Source organism: Oncorhynchus tshawytscha, linkage group LG22 (assembly GCF_018296145.1).
Source record: "Oncorhynchus tshawytscha isolate Ot180627B linkage group LG22, Otsh_v2.0, whole genome shotgun sequence".
Classification (NCBI taxonomy): domain Eukaryota; kingdom Metazoa; phylum Chordata; class Actinopteri; order Salmoniformes; family Salmonidae; genus Oncorhynchus; species Oncorhynchus tshawytscha.
This window is the reverse complement of record NC_056450.1, coordinates 2953666-2967046: the sequence shown is the minus strand read 5'-3', so window position 1 is coordinate 2967046 and position 13381 is coordinate 2953666.

Sequence of the window (13381 nt, the reverse complement as noted above, 5' to 3'; positions counted from 1 at the left end):
CGCTCCCCCTCTTTCCATCTCTCCCCCCTTTCACCCCAAATGCTCTTCCACATACTTCCAGGTGGATTTTTTTGTTGATTTGTTGATGCCATTCCAGTGCATGCACTTCACCTTAATGTGATGTTCCTCTACATCCATGATGATGCCAGGGTATCCTTCATGGTCATAATTGACAACACACCACTCCCCTACGTGATTAAGTTCAATGGTGCCAGGTCGCCATGTGGTGTCAGCCTTGTTATGAGATGCAGGGAGCTGGTTAGATAATGCAGGGTCACCCAGAGTTGCCTCTTTGAGCTGAAAACAAGGACAGTCCAACATGCCACTATCCTTCTTGCAAAGATAAGTAATGTCCCTGTATTTTTTCTGGCCTGGTGAGACACTGATAACCTGATGAATCTTCATTGTTCCTTTAATGGCATCTAAGGCAGGCATCTGAGGTGAGAAGAGATAGCATATGATAAGATATAAAGAGTAACAAACACATTATACATTTCAATACTCAACCAACTACTGTACAAGAGAAATGTATGTACTGTATGTGTGTATGGGGAGGAAGGAGGGTTGCCTCTGCTCTTGCCTCAACATCACTCTCAGTAACGAAGAACATCTCCACAGAGGAGTTAAGACCATTTAGGACATTTTACAGGGCCTGTGTGTCTGGGATATCCTTTCCATGGTGCACTGCTGTGTCTGCAGATCTCTTGAGGGCCCCTCCAACACCATTTGGTGCCCCTTGATCTTCTTCAAGGTCCATTGTGTCAGAGGAATTTCTACATTCCCAGGAGGTTTCAGAGTTGGATGACTGGTGAGGAAGCAATCCTTACATTCACCATAAGCACATAGCTTCGATTTCGGGTCACACATACTTGATTTGACCATGTCCTCAAGGTTTTCAGTGGACAAAGCCCAAGGCTGTGAAGAGAATTTACCATGAACTGTAAATTCTCATGGGTTTTGCACTGACAAGTTTCACTATCAGTGTTATTGGGCGTAACAACCCGAAATGGCCTGAGGTGGCAGAAGGAGGTATAGGACAACTGACCTAGTTCCTCAGACAGGAATTTCCTGTGCATATTTTTCATTGTGTCAGTAAGAAGCCTCTTCTGCATTTTGTTCTTTAGTCGTGGGATGGTTTGTTTGCGGCTGGTCGTTATATGACTTACATCATCACGGAGAAAGAAATCCTTCACTTTCCTTTTGATTTCTGTTTCTGTTCTGCTTCCCTTCCTCGTCAAAAAGAGCAAAGATCCCCTTCAAACTCTCTTCTTTGAAAAGACCAACACTGTATGAGCATACTTCTGAAGTTTATTCTTCTACAGTATTTTCACAGAGGTCACTTTCGCAATGATTAGCTTGATCTTCTGCTTCCTTGCATTTCTGTATTTTGTTTTGATATCTTTAATGAGAGATGTGTGAAAGAGAAGAGCCCTGTTAATAGGTGATGTCACATTCTGACGTCTCTGCAATGCTTTGACTGTTGAACGAGGCGATACAGATGCCTGTTCTCTACTAATCCTTGCATACCTCTTCCTGTGTTTTTTAGTTTTTTTCCCTCTCCTTTGCCACTTCTGATTTGAAATGCTCTCTCTCTTTTTGGAGTCTTCTATTTGTTGTTTCTTCGAAAGTGTTCCCCTTGCTGGCGTTGCCTAAAACACAAATGCATGGTTAGGATTCTCAGGGTAGAGTCAGAGATAAAGTTAAGGATAAGGGTTAGTAGATAGGGCATAGGGTTATGAGTTATGGTTGGGGAGGACACTAGCCTTGGCCCTGGCTCTGAGTATCCCTTTGTAGTCTCTCCATTTCTTCCTTTCTGCACACTGCACTGTCACTGAATTCAGCTATTGCCTTCTTCCATGTCTCTTAATCTTTCCTCCACTCTTTCTGTAGATACTCTCTCCTTTCTGGGTCAGCATTACTTCGATCTCTGTATTGCCGCTGTTTTTCAGCTTGACTAAGAGGAGTGCCATTCCTTCAGAAAGACCAGATTCAATTGATATTGAATCAATTGAAGCTTTTCCTTCCAGTTCTCTGCTGCCAATGACTGGAACGAATGACAAAAATGTCTGAAACTGGAAACCCATCTCCCCCACTAGCTTTAAGCACCAGCTGCCAGAGCAGCTCACAGATTACTGCACCTGTACATAGCCCATCTATAATTTAGCCCAAACAGCTACCGTTTCCCCTACTGTATTTATTTAGCTCCTTTGCACCCCATTATATTTATATCTACTTTGCACATTGTTCCACTGCAAATCTACCATTCCAGTGTTTCACTTACTATATTGTATTTACTTCACCACCATGGCCTTTTTTTGCCTTTACCTCCCCTAATCTCACCTCATTTGCTCACATTGTATATAGACTTATTTTCTACTGTATTATTGACTGTATGTTTGTTTTACTCCATGTGTGGGTGTGTCGAACTGCTTTGCTTTATCTTGGCCAGTTGTAAGTGAGAACTTGTTCTCAACTTGCCTACCTTGTAAATAAAGGTGAAATAAAATAAAAAAATGTATTTATTCTTAAAATACTATACATGCTATATACACTAATTATGTAATACAATTTATGAACAAGCACATTTTGCAACACATTACTGCAAGATATCCATTCGTCCATTCGGTGGAAAATAACAGGGTGGACATTGAGCCAAAATTAGCAACTATGCTCCAAGTGATTGTGATGAAGGTAGGACAACGGCTGCAAAAAAAAAAAAGAAGGAATTTGCATTGTTTGACAAATATATTATGAAATTTGATTTAAGTCTTCTGTATTTTTCCTAAACAGGGTGGACATGTTATGCTTTCCCACATCACCAACATGTAATGATGAAAATGTAATAGTATGAAATCTAGATACTCACCAGGTTCACCACAGTTGTTTACCTGCCAAGAAAGTGACAATTTCCTGTTTGTGATGTCATTGTATAATATATATATATATATATATATACACATTATTTTATTTAATTAAAGTGCCAGTAACCACAATGTAATAGGGTGGACATGTAATGGTTCTCCTCGTCATCGCAGGAAGAGTAGTCAAGATCGGACCAAAATGCAGCGTCGTATATGTCCATGTTAATATTTAATAAATCAACTGAACACTGAATAACAAAACAACAAAGAGAGTGAACGAAACAGTCATGTAAGGTGCAACAACACAAAACAGAAAACTACCCACAAATCAAGTGGGAAAAACAGGCTACCTAAGTATGATTCTCAATCAGAGACAACGATTGACAGCTGATTGAGAACCATACTAGGCCAAACACATAGAAAACCAAAACTAGAACAACACAGAATGCTCACCCCAACTCACGCCCTGACCAAACTAAACAAGAAACATAACAGACGAACTAAGGTCAGGATGTGACAGTATCCCCCCCAAAGGTGCGGACTCCGGCCGCAAAATCTAAACCCATAGGGGAGGGTCTGGGTGGGCATCTGTCCGCGGTGGCGGCTCTGGCGCGGGACGTGGACTCCACTCAGCCATAGTCTTGGCCCCATTACGTGACGCCTTAGGAGTGGCGACCCTCGCCGCCGACCTCGGACTGGAGACCCTTGCAGCGCCAGACAGGTGGGAGGCTCTGGCAGCGCCGGACAGGCGGGAGGCTCTGGCAGCGCCGGACAGGCGGGAGGCTCTGGCAGCGCCGGACAGGCGGGAGGAGACGGAGGGAGGAGACGGAGAGACAGCCTGGTGCGTGGGGCTGCCACAGGAGGCCTGGTGCATGGAGGAGGCACAGGATACACAAGGCCGTGGAGGCGCATTGGAGGTCTCGAACTAATGGCCTGCACAACCCGTCCTGGCTGGATGGTGACTCTAGCCCGGCACGTGCGGGCGCAGGCACAGGACGCACTGGGCTGTGCAGACACACGGGAGACACAGTGCGCAGTGCCGATGCAGGATATCCTGGCCTGAGGAGATCCACTGGCTATCTGGAGAGCAGGGCTGGCACCATCCGCCCTGGCTGGATCCTCACCCTAGCCCGGCAGATGCGGGGAGCTGGGATGTAGCGCACCGGGCTAAGCACGCGTACTGGGAACACCGTGCGCTCCACCGCATAACACGGTGCCGGACCAGTACGACGCCCGCCACGGTAAGCACAGGGGAGTTGGCGCAGGTCTCCTACCTGACTTCGCCACACTCGCCGTGTGCGCCCCCAATACATTTTGGGGCTGCCTCTCGGGCTTCCAGCCGCTCTGCCGTGCTGCCTCCTCATACCACCGCCTCTCAGCTTTTGCTGCCTCCAGCTCTGCCTTGGGGCGGCGATACTCTCCAGCCTGTGCCCAGGGTCCTTTGCCGTCCAGGATCTCCTCCCATGTCCAGGAGTCCTGAGATCGCTGCTGCTGCTGCCCGTTACCACGCTGCTTGGTCCTTTGGTGGTGGGTAGTTCTGTAACGGTTCTCCTCGTCATCGGAGGAAGAGTAGTCAAGATCGGACCAAAATGCAGAGTGGTATGTGTCCATGTTAATATTTAATAAATCAACTGAACACTGAATAACAAAGAGCGTGAACGAGACAGTCCTGTAAGGTGCAACAACACAAAACAGAAAACAACTACCCACAAATCAAGTGGGAAAAACAGGCTACCTAAGTATGATTCTCAATCAGAGACAACGATTGACAGCTGCCTCTTATTGAGAACCATACCAGGCCAAACACATACTAAACCAAAACTAGAACAACACATAGAATGCCCACCCCAACTCACGCCCTGACCAACCTAAACAAGAAACGTAACAAAGGAACTAAGGTCAGGACATGACAGGACAACGACTTTGAGGACATTCAAAAAATGGTCAATATTCTTATAAGAAGTGCAGCATTTAACATAAAAAAGACTATTCATAAGATAACATTTAATGAAGAAAATTTGAACATTTGGAAATATTTTTTTAAATGTATAATTATATTCCTAGTTATTCTCGTTGAAGTTGATTGAGCAGCACTTGGGACATTGAGAAATTGCCTCCTTCCAAGGATTCACATTGAAAATCAGCACCTGCTGAAACTGAACAGCAAGTTCAGAGAGAAATTCAAGCCTTAGAACAGAACACCTTTGTTTTTGCTCATGGAACACTACATAACCTAATGTGCTCTGTACATGTAGCCTATGAAGACTGTGTACAAAACATTAGGAACACCTGCTCTTTCCATGACATAGACTAAGCAGGTGAATGCAGGTGAAAGATATGATCACTTATTGATGGTAAATACACTTCAATCGGTGTAGATGAAGGGGAGGTAAAGAAATTATTGTTAAGCCTTGAGACAATTGAGACATGGATTATGTACGTGTGCCATTCAGAGGATGAATGGGCAAAATATAGTACCGTCAAAAGTTTGGATACACCTACTCATTCCAGGGTTTTCTTTATTTTTACTGTTTTCTACATTGTAGAATAATAGTAAAGACATGTAAGGGCAATTTCTGTTAAACCTTAATGATACTTGTATACTCATATTTTTTCTTAAACTTAGTTGCTTAGGCATTAAGGTTGAGATTGTTTAAGAAACTAGATCATATAAGATATGTGTGTGTGTGCAGTTCTAACTTGTTTTGTGTGTGTGCAGTATAGGAACCTAAGTAGGAACCTAAGTAGGCCCACATTGTTCGTTCTGGCACACAGCCAAGAGCTGACCGGTGCAACCTATGGTTTCCTGTTAGTCAGAAGAGAAAGAACTGTTTCCTCTTAATCTACTGAAATCAGAGAAATGTGTTATATCTCGTGTACCATCGATAAAGCTGTTGTCCTGGAATTAGCCTGTTGCTGGGAGAAATATTCATACTTGTGTATGTGTAGGTGGGTGTGAAACCTATGCTTGCATAAGACTGACTATATAAGGTTCCTGCGTGTCATGTGTCATTTGAGCTCTCACCTTCCACCTCAGAGTGTAGGGTCGACCAGCTCCATTATTGCAATTCTTATTAATTAAGATGGCTTGTTTGAAGAAATAACAAAGTCTCTCCTGATTGGTTAGAATTTCCAAAACAGACATCAAAACTATGAAATAACACATATGGAATCATGCGGTAACCAAAAAAGTGTGAAACAAATCAATCTATTTTATATTTGAGATTCTTCAAAGTAGCCACCCTTTTTGAACAGGACAATGACCCAAAACGAACCTCCAGGCTGTGTGATGGAGTGCTGCATTAGATGACCTGGCCTCCATAATCACCCGACATCAACCCAATTGAGATGGTTTGGGATGAGTTGGTTTGGGATGGTTTGGGAAGGAAAAGCAGCCAACAAGTGCTCAGCATATGTGGGAACTCCTTCAAGACTGTTGGAAAAGCATTTCTCATGAATCTGGTTGAGACAATGCCAAGAGGGTTCAAAGCTGTCATCAAGGCAAAGGCTGGCTACTTTGAAGAATCTAATATACTAAATATATTTTGATTTAACACATTTTTGGTTACTACATGATTCCATATGTGTTATTTCATAGTTTTAATGTCTTCACTATTATTCTACAATGTAGAAAATAGTAAAAAATAAAGAAAAACCCTGAATTGAGTATGTGTTTCCAAACTTTTGACTGGAACTCTAAGTGCCTTTGAACGGGGCATGGTAGTAGGTGCCAGGCACATCGGTTTGAATTTGTCAAGAACTGCAACACTGCTGGGTTTTTCACGCTCAAGTGTTCCTAATGTTTTGTACACTCAGTGTATAGTTAATCAATCTAATGCAACATCTACAGCCCCTTTTCTATTTCATTGGGGTTTGCTCATCAATTTTGTATTTCCATGATGTTCTGTTACCTCTAGAGCTAATTTGACATCAAATTCTTTAGGGAAATGATTTTGTGAGTGATAGAAAGAGGGAGTGAGTGAATGAGTGAGGAAAAGTGTGAATGCGTGATTTTTTTGTATGCACTTTTTGTGTTGTATTTTGTATTGCTTATAATTCATCAATACATTTTACTTGCTTTGAATGTTTAATTTATTTTCAAAAAGTAATAGTATATGTTTTACAAATCCTTTACGTATTGTTTGTATGGAAAAGATCATGTGTGACACTGTTCAGGTAACCGTAGCGAAATTAGCTACAAGGTCAATGTTTTTATTTAAAAACGGAGTACTTTAAAATAAGCTACTACTTACTTTAGCTTGTAGTTTTTTACACCAGTAATTTTACTTCTACTTGAATTTCATTAAAGCTCACTAAGTCCCAAATAAAATATCACATTTTCTTTTATTGTTTAATATATCTTGAAATGGATAAAGGAAAGCTTAATTTGCCATTTGTGTCCATTCAAAGTGATAAAAATACATGTTATAAATACAGCAGCTTTGTTTACAAATTTGCAGGTCAGATTTCTCCAGGTAATTATGATGCATAGGCCAATTGATCATTTTTATTACGAATGTTGTATCTGTTGCGCTGATGCATCCATGACTGCAGCAACACCAACAATACAAATAGGCCTATCTATATCCCTATCGTCATAAACACGACTCATTATAAATGAGAGTTGAGTGATACAGAGTAAAAGTGTAATTTAGCTGACAAATGGGTGTGGTAACAGTTCAAATTGGCTCCTAGATGTCAGTTCGTATGTCTACACTTTTTGGGGATGTAGTCCACTATAAATCCAACAGAAGAATGATAATAATGAAAGCCTGTGCTAGCTGTCTTCTGGTAAGTGAAACCCAGTGTAAACTGTAGGGAGGAGCTATAGGAGGATGGGCTCAATGTAATGGCTGGAACGGAGTCAAACGTGGTTTCCATATGTTTGATGTGTTTGATACTGTTCCATTTATTCCATCCAGCCAATACAATGAGCCCTTCCTCATATAGCTCCTCCCACCAACTAGTTAGTTAGCTAGCTAATTTCGCTGGCTATCAAACAGCTGTCAACAGATTATCACATGCAAAATGTATCAGACTGTAACGAGTGCTTTAATAAATAAACGCAACATAATACAAAATAAGAAACACGAACAATGCACAGACATGACACAGAAACAGAAACAATAACGCCTGGGGAAGGAACCAAAGGGAGTGACATATATAGGGAAGGTAATCAGGGAAGTGATGGAGTCCAGGTGAGTCTGATGACACGCAGCTGCACATAACGATGGTGACAGGTGTGCGCCATAACGAGCAGCCTGGTGACCTAGAGGCCGGAGAGGGAGCACAGGTGACACAGACCCAGATGCAGACAGTTCGAATCACGGATGTTTATTACAAAATGGAGCTGGCAAATGACAGGTCAACGGCAGGCAAAGGTCAGTAATCCAGGGCAGTGTCAGTAAAAGTACAGAATGGCAGACAGGCTCAGGGTCAGGGCAGGCAGAATGGTCAGAAATCCAGAAAACAGGAGACAAAGGGCTGTGAGACAGGTTTAATTCTAGATACATGGAAAGTGGGATATATACGGAGAGTGCGGGCAACAGAAGGTGTACAGCAGAGGAGCTAAGGACCTTAGAGATGGGGAAAGGGCTGATAAAACAGGGTGGAGAGTTTGCAGGACTTCCCCCGGAGGAGATCCCGAGTGGACAGCCATACCCTCTGCCCGAGACGATAGAGGCGAGCAGGGGTCCGGTGGCAGTCCCCCTGTCGCCGATACCTGGAGGTGTTCTTGAGGGTGGACCGGGCTCTCTTCCAGGTACGGCGACAGTGACAGACGAACATCTGGGTAGAGGCTATGCGGACCTCTTGCTCAGGGAAGGGCGGAGGCTGATAACCCATGGAACACTCGAACAGTGAGAGACCAGTGGCCGAGCAGGGAAGGGTGTTGTGCGTGTATTCCACCCACAGAAGTTGCTGGCTCCAGATGGTGGGCTTGGCGAGGATGAGGCAACAAAAACTCGTCTCCAGGTCCTGATTGGCTCGCTCTGACTGGCCGTTAGATTGGGGGTGAAAACCGGAGGACAGGCTGGCCGATGCCCCAATGAGAGTGCAAAACGCCTCCCAGAACCAGGATGAGAACTGAGGACCGCGGTTGGAGACCATGTCGACCGGAAGTCCATGGATCCGGAAGACTTGCTGCGCCATGAGCTGGGATGTCTCCTTGGCTGAGGGTAACTTGGGAAGGGGAATGAAATGGGCGGCTTTGGAAAACCTATCCACCACTGTAAGGAGAGTGATATTGCCATCTGATGGAGGGAGACCAGTGATGAAGTCCAGGGATATATGGGACCAGGGGCGGTGAGGAAGGAGGCTGAAGGAGGCCAGCTTGAGCTTGCCGCAGAGTATTTTTCTGGGAACACAGTGCAGGCAATGACAAATCCAGAGACGTTGGGAACCAAGGTGGGCCAGCAAAAACGTTGTAGAACAAGGCCCAGGATCCGGCGGGATCCAGGATGGCAGGCCAGTCGGGAGGAATGAGCCCATTCCAGCACTGGGGAATGGGCTGAGTCCAGGAAAAACATCCGGTTAGCCCCCCCAATCGAGTGAATAGCAAGGCCCATCGAGCTTGCCTAGAGTTGAGGCGCTTGGCGGTGCAGAGATATTCCAGGTTTGTGTGATCTGTCCATACTATGAATGGGTGTTCTGCCCCCTCTAATCAGTGCCTCCACTCCTCCAAATCTTCACCATGAGTAGTTCTCGGTTACCCGCGTCGTAATTCCTTTCCATGATGTTGCGAGAGGACGGCGCAGGGATGCAGCTTTTGGGCAATTGGAGGTGTCCAGACTTGTGACAGCGAGGCAGTCTTGTGTGCCTCTTGCATATGCAATGTCCACAGGAAATGTAACATTGCCCATGCAATGCAAGTATGGGAGGTATGAATACCATGGACTACATCACCTATTAGCTCACCAGACAACAACCTCTGTCATACAACCTCTGATTATTGTTCAGCCATATGGTCAAGTGCTACAAAGGAAGTTAAGCTGCAGCTGGCCCAGAACAGAGCTACACTTCATTGTAATCAGAGGGCTAATATTAATACTATGCATGCGTGTCTCTCTTGGCTAAGAGTTGAGGAATGACTTGACTGCTCACTTCTTGTTTTTATAAGAAACAATGTATTGGAAATTCCAAATAGTTTGCATAGTCATCTTACACACAGCACTGACACACACACCTACTCCACCAGACATGCCACAAGGGGTATTTTCACAGTCCCTGGTCCAGAACAAATTCAAGGAAACATGCAGTATCCATCTCATATTGCTCAAATGAACAGCAAACATGTTTTTAAAAAACAAATAAAGCAACACCTCCTGACACAACGCCTCTCCCCCATGTGACCTACTTGTTGTGTGTATGTACTGACATGTGACCTACTTGTTGTGTGTATGTACTGACATGTGACCTACTTGTTGTGTGTATGTACTGACATGTGACCTACTGGTTGTGTGTATGTACTGACATGTGACCTACTTGTTGTGTGTATGTACTGACATGTGACCTACTGGTTGTGTGTATGTACTGACATGTGACCTACTGGTTGTGTGTATGTACTGACATGTGACCTACTTGTTGTGTGTATGTACTGACATGTGACCTACTGGTTGTGTGTATGTACTGACATGAGACCTACTTGTTGTGTGTATGTACTGACATGTGACCTACTTGTTGTGTGTATGTACTGACATGTGACCTACTTGTTGTGTGTATGTACTGACATGTGACCTACTGGTTGTGTGTATGTACTGACATGTGACCTACTTGTTGTGTGTATGTACTGACATGTGACCTACTTGTTGTGTGTATGTACTGACATGTGACCTACTTGTTGTGTGTATGTACTGACATGTGACCTACTTGTTGTGTGTATGTACTGACATGTGACCTACTTGTTGTGTGTATGTACTGACATGTGACCTACTTGTTGTGTGTATGTACTGACATGTGACCTACTTGTTGTGTGTATGTACTGACATGTGACCTGTTGTGTGTATGTACTGACATGTGACCTACTTGTTGTGTGTCTGTACTGACATGTGACCTACTTGTTGTGTGTATGTACTGACATGTGACCTACTTGTTGTGTGTATGTACTGACATGTGACCTACTTGTTGTGTGTATGTACTGACATGTGACCTACTTGTTGTGTGTATGTACTGACATGTGACCTACTTGTTGTGTGTATGTACTGACATGTGACCTACTTGTTGTGTGTATGTACTGACATGTGACCTACTTGTTGTGTGTATGTACTGACATGTGACCTACTTGTTGTGTGTATGTACTGACATGTGACCTACTTGTTGTGTGTATGTACTGACATGTGACCTACTTGTTGTGTGTATGTTGACATGTGACCTACTTGTTGTGTGTATGTACTGACATGTGACCTACTTGTTGTGTGTATGTACTGACATGTGACCTACTTGTTGTGTGTATGTACTGACATGTGACCTACTTGTTGTGTGTATGTGACATGTGACCTACTTGTTGTGTGTATGTACTGACATGTGACCTACTTGTTGTGTGTATGTACTGACATGTGACCTACTTGTTGTGTGTATGTACTGACATGTGACCTACTTGTTGTGTGTATGTACTGACATGTGACCTACTTGTTGTGTGTATGTACTGACATGTGACCTACTTGTTGTGTGTATGTACTGACATGTGACCTACTTGTTGTGTGTATGTACTGACATGTGACCTACTGTGTGTATGTACTGACATGTGACCTACTTGTTGTGTGTATGTACTGACATGTGACCTACTTGTTGTGTGTATGTACTGACATGTGACCTACTTGTTGTGTGTATGTACTGACATGTGACCTACTTGTTGTGTGTATGTACTGACATGTGACCTACTTGTTGTGTGTATGTACTGACATGTGACCTACTTGTTGTGTGTATGTACTGACATGTGACCTACTTGTTGTGTGTATGTACTGACATGTGACCTACTTGTTGTGTGTATGTACTGACATGTGACCTACTTGTTGTGTGTATGTACTGACATGTGACCTACTTGTTGTGTGTATGTACTGACATGTGACCTACTTGTTGTGTGTATGTACTGACATGTGACCTACTTGTTGTGTGTATGTACTGACATGTGACCTACTTGTTGTGTGTATGTACTGACATGTGACCTACTTGTTGTGTGTATGTACTGACATGTGACCTACTTGTTGTGTGTATGTACTGACATGTGACCTACTTGTTGTGTGTATGTACTGACATGTGACCTACTTGTTGTGTGTATGTACTGACATGTGACCTACTTGTTGTGTGTATGTACTGACATGTGACCTACTTGTTGTGTGTATGTACTGACATGTGACCTACTTGTTGTGTGTATGTACTGACATGTGACCTGACTGACATGTGACCTACTTGTTGTGTGTATGTACTGACATGTGACCTACTTGTTGTGTGTATGTACTGACATGTGACCTACTTGTTGTGTGTATGTACTGACATGTGACCTACTTGTTGTGTGTATGTACTGACATGTGACCTACTTGTTGTGTGTATGTACTGACATGTGACCTACTTGTTGTGTGTATGTACTGACATGTGACCTACTTGTTGTGTGTATGTACTGACATGTGACCTACTTGTTGTGTGTATGTACTGACATGTGACCTACTTGTTGTGTGTATGTACTGACATGTGACCTACTTGTTGTGTGTATGTACTGACATGTGACCTACTTGTTGTGTGTATGTACTGACATGTGACCTACTTGTTGTGTGTATGTACTGACATGTGACCTACTTGTTGTGTGTATGTACTGACATGTGACCTACTTGTTGTGTGTATGTACTGACATGTGACCTACTTGTTGTGTGTATGTACTGACATGTGACCTACTTGTTGTGTGTATGTACTGACATGTGACCTACTTTGTGTGTATGTACTGACATGTGACCTACTTGTTGTGTGTATGTACTGACATGTGACCTACTTGTTGTGTGTATGTACTGACATGTGACCTACTTGTTGTGTGTATGTACTGACATGTGACCTACTGTTGTGTGTATGTACTGACATGTGACCTACTTGTTGTGTGTATGTACTGACATGTGACCTACTTGTTGTGTGTATGTACTGACATGTGACCTACTTGTTGTGTGTATGTACTGACATGTGACCTACTTGTTGTGTGTATGTACTGACATGTGACCTACTTGTTGTGTGTATGTACTGACATGTGACCTACTTGTTGTGTGTATGTACTGACATGTGACCTACTTGTTGTGTGTATGTACTGACATGTGACCTACTTGTTGTGTGTATGTACTGACATGTGACCTGTTGTGTGTATGTACTGACATGTGACCTACTTGTTGTGTGTATGTACTGTACATGACATGTGACCTACTTGTTGTGTGTATGTACTGACATGTGACCTACTTGTTGTGTGTATGTACTGACATGTGACCTACTTGTTGTGTGTATGTACTGACATGTGACCTACTTGTTGTGTGTATGTACTGACATGTGAC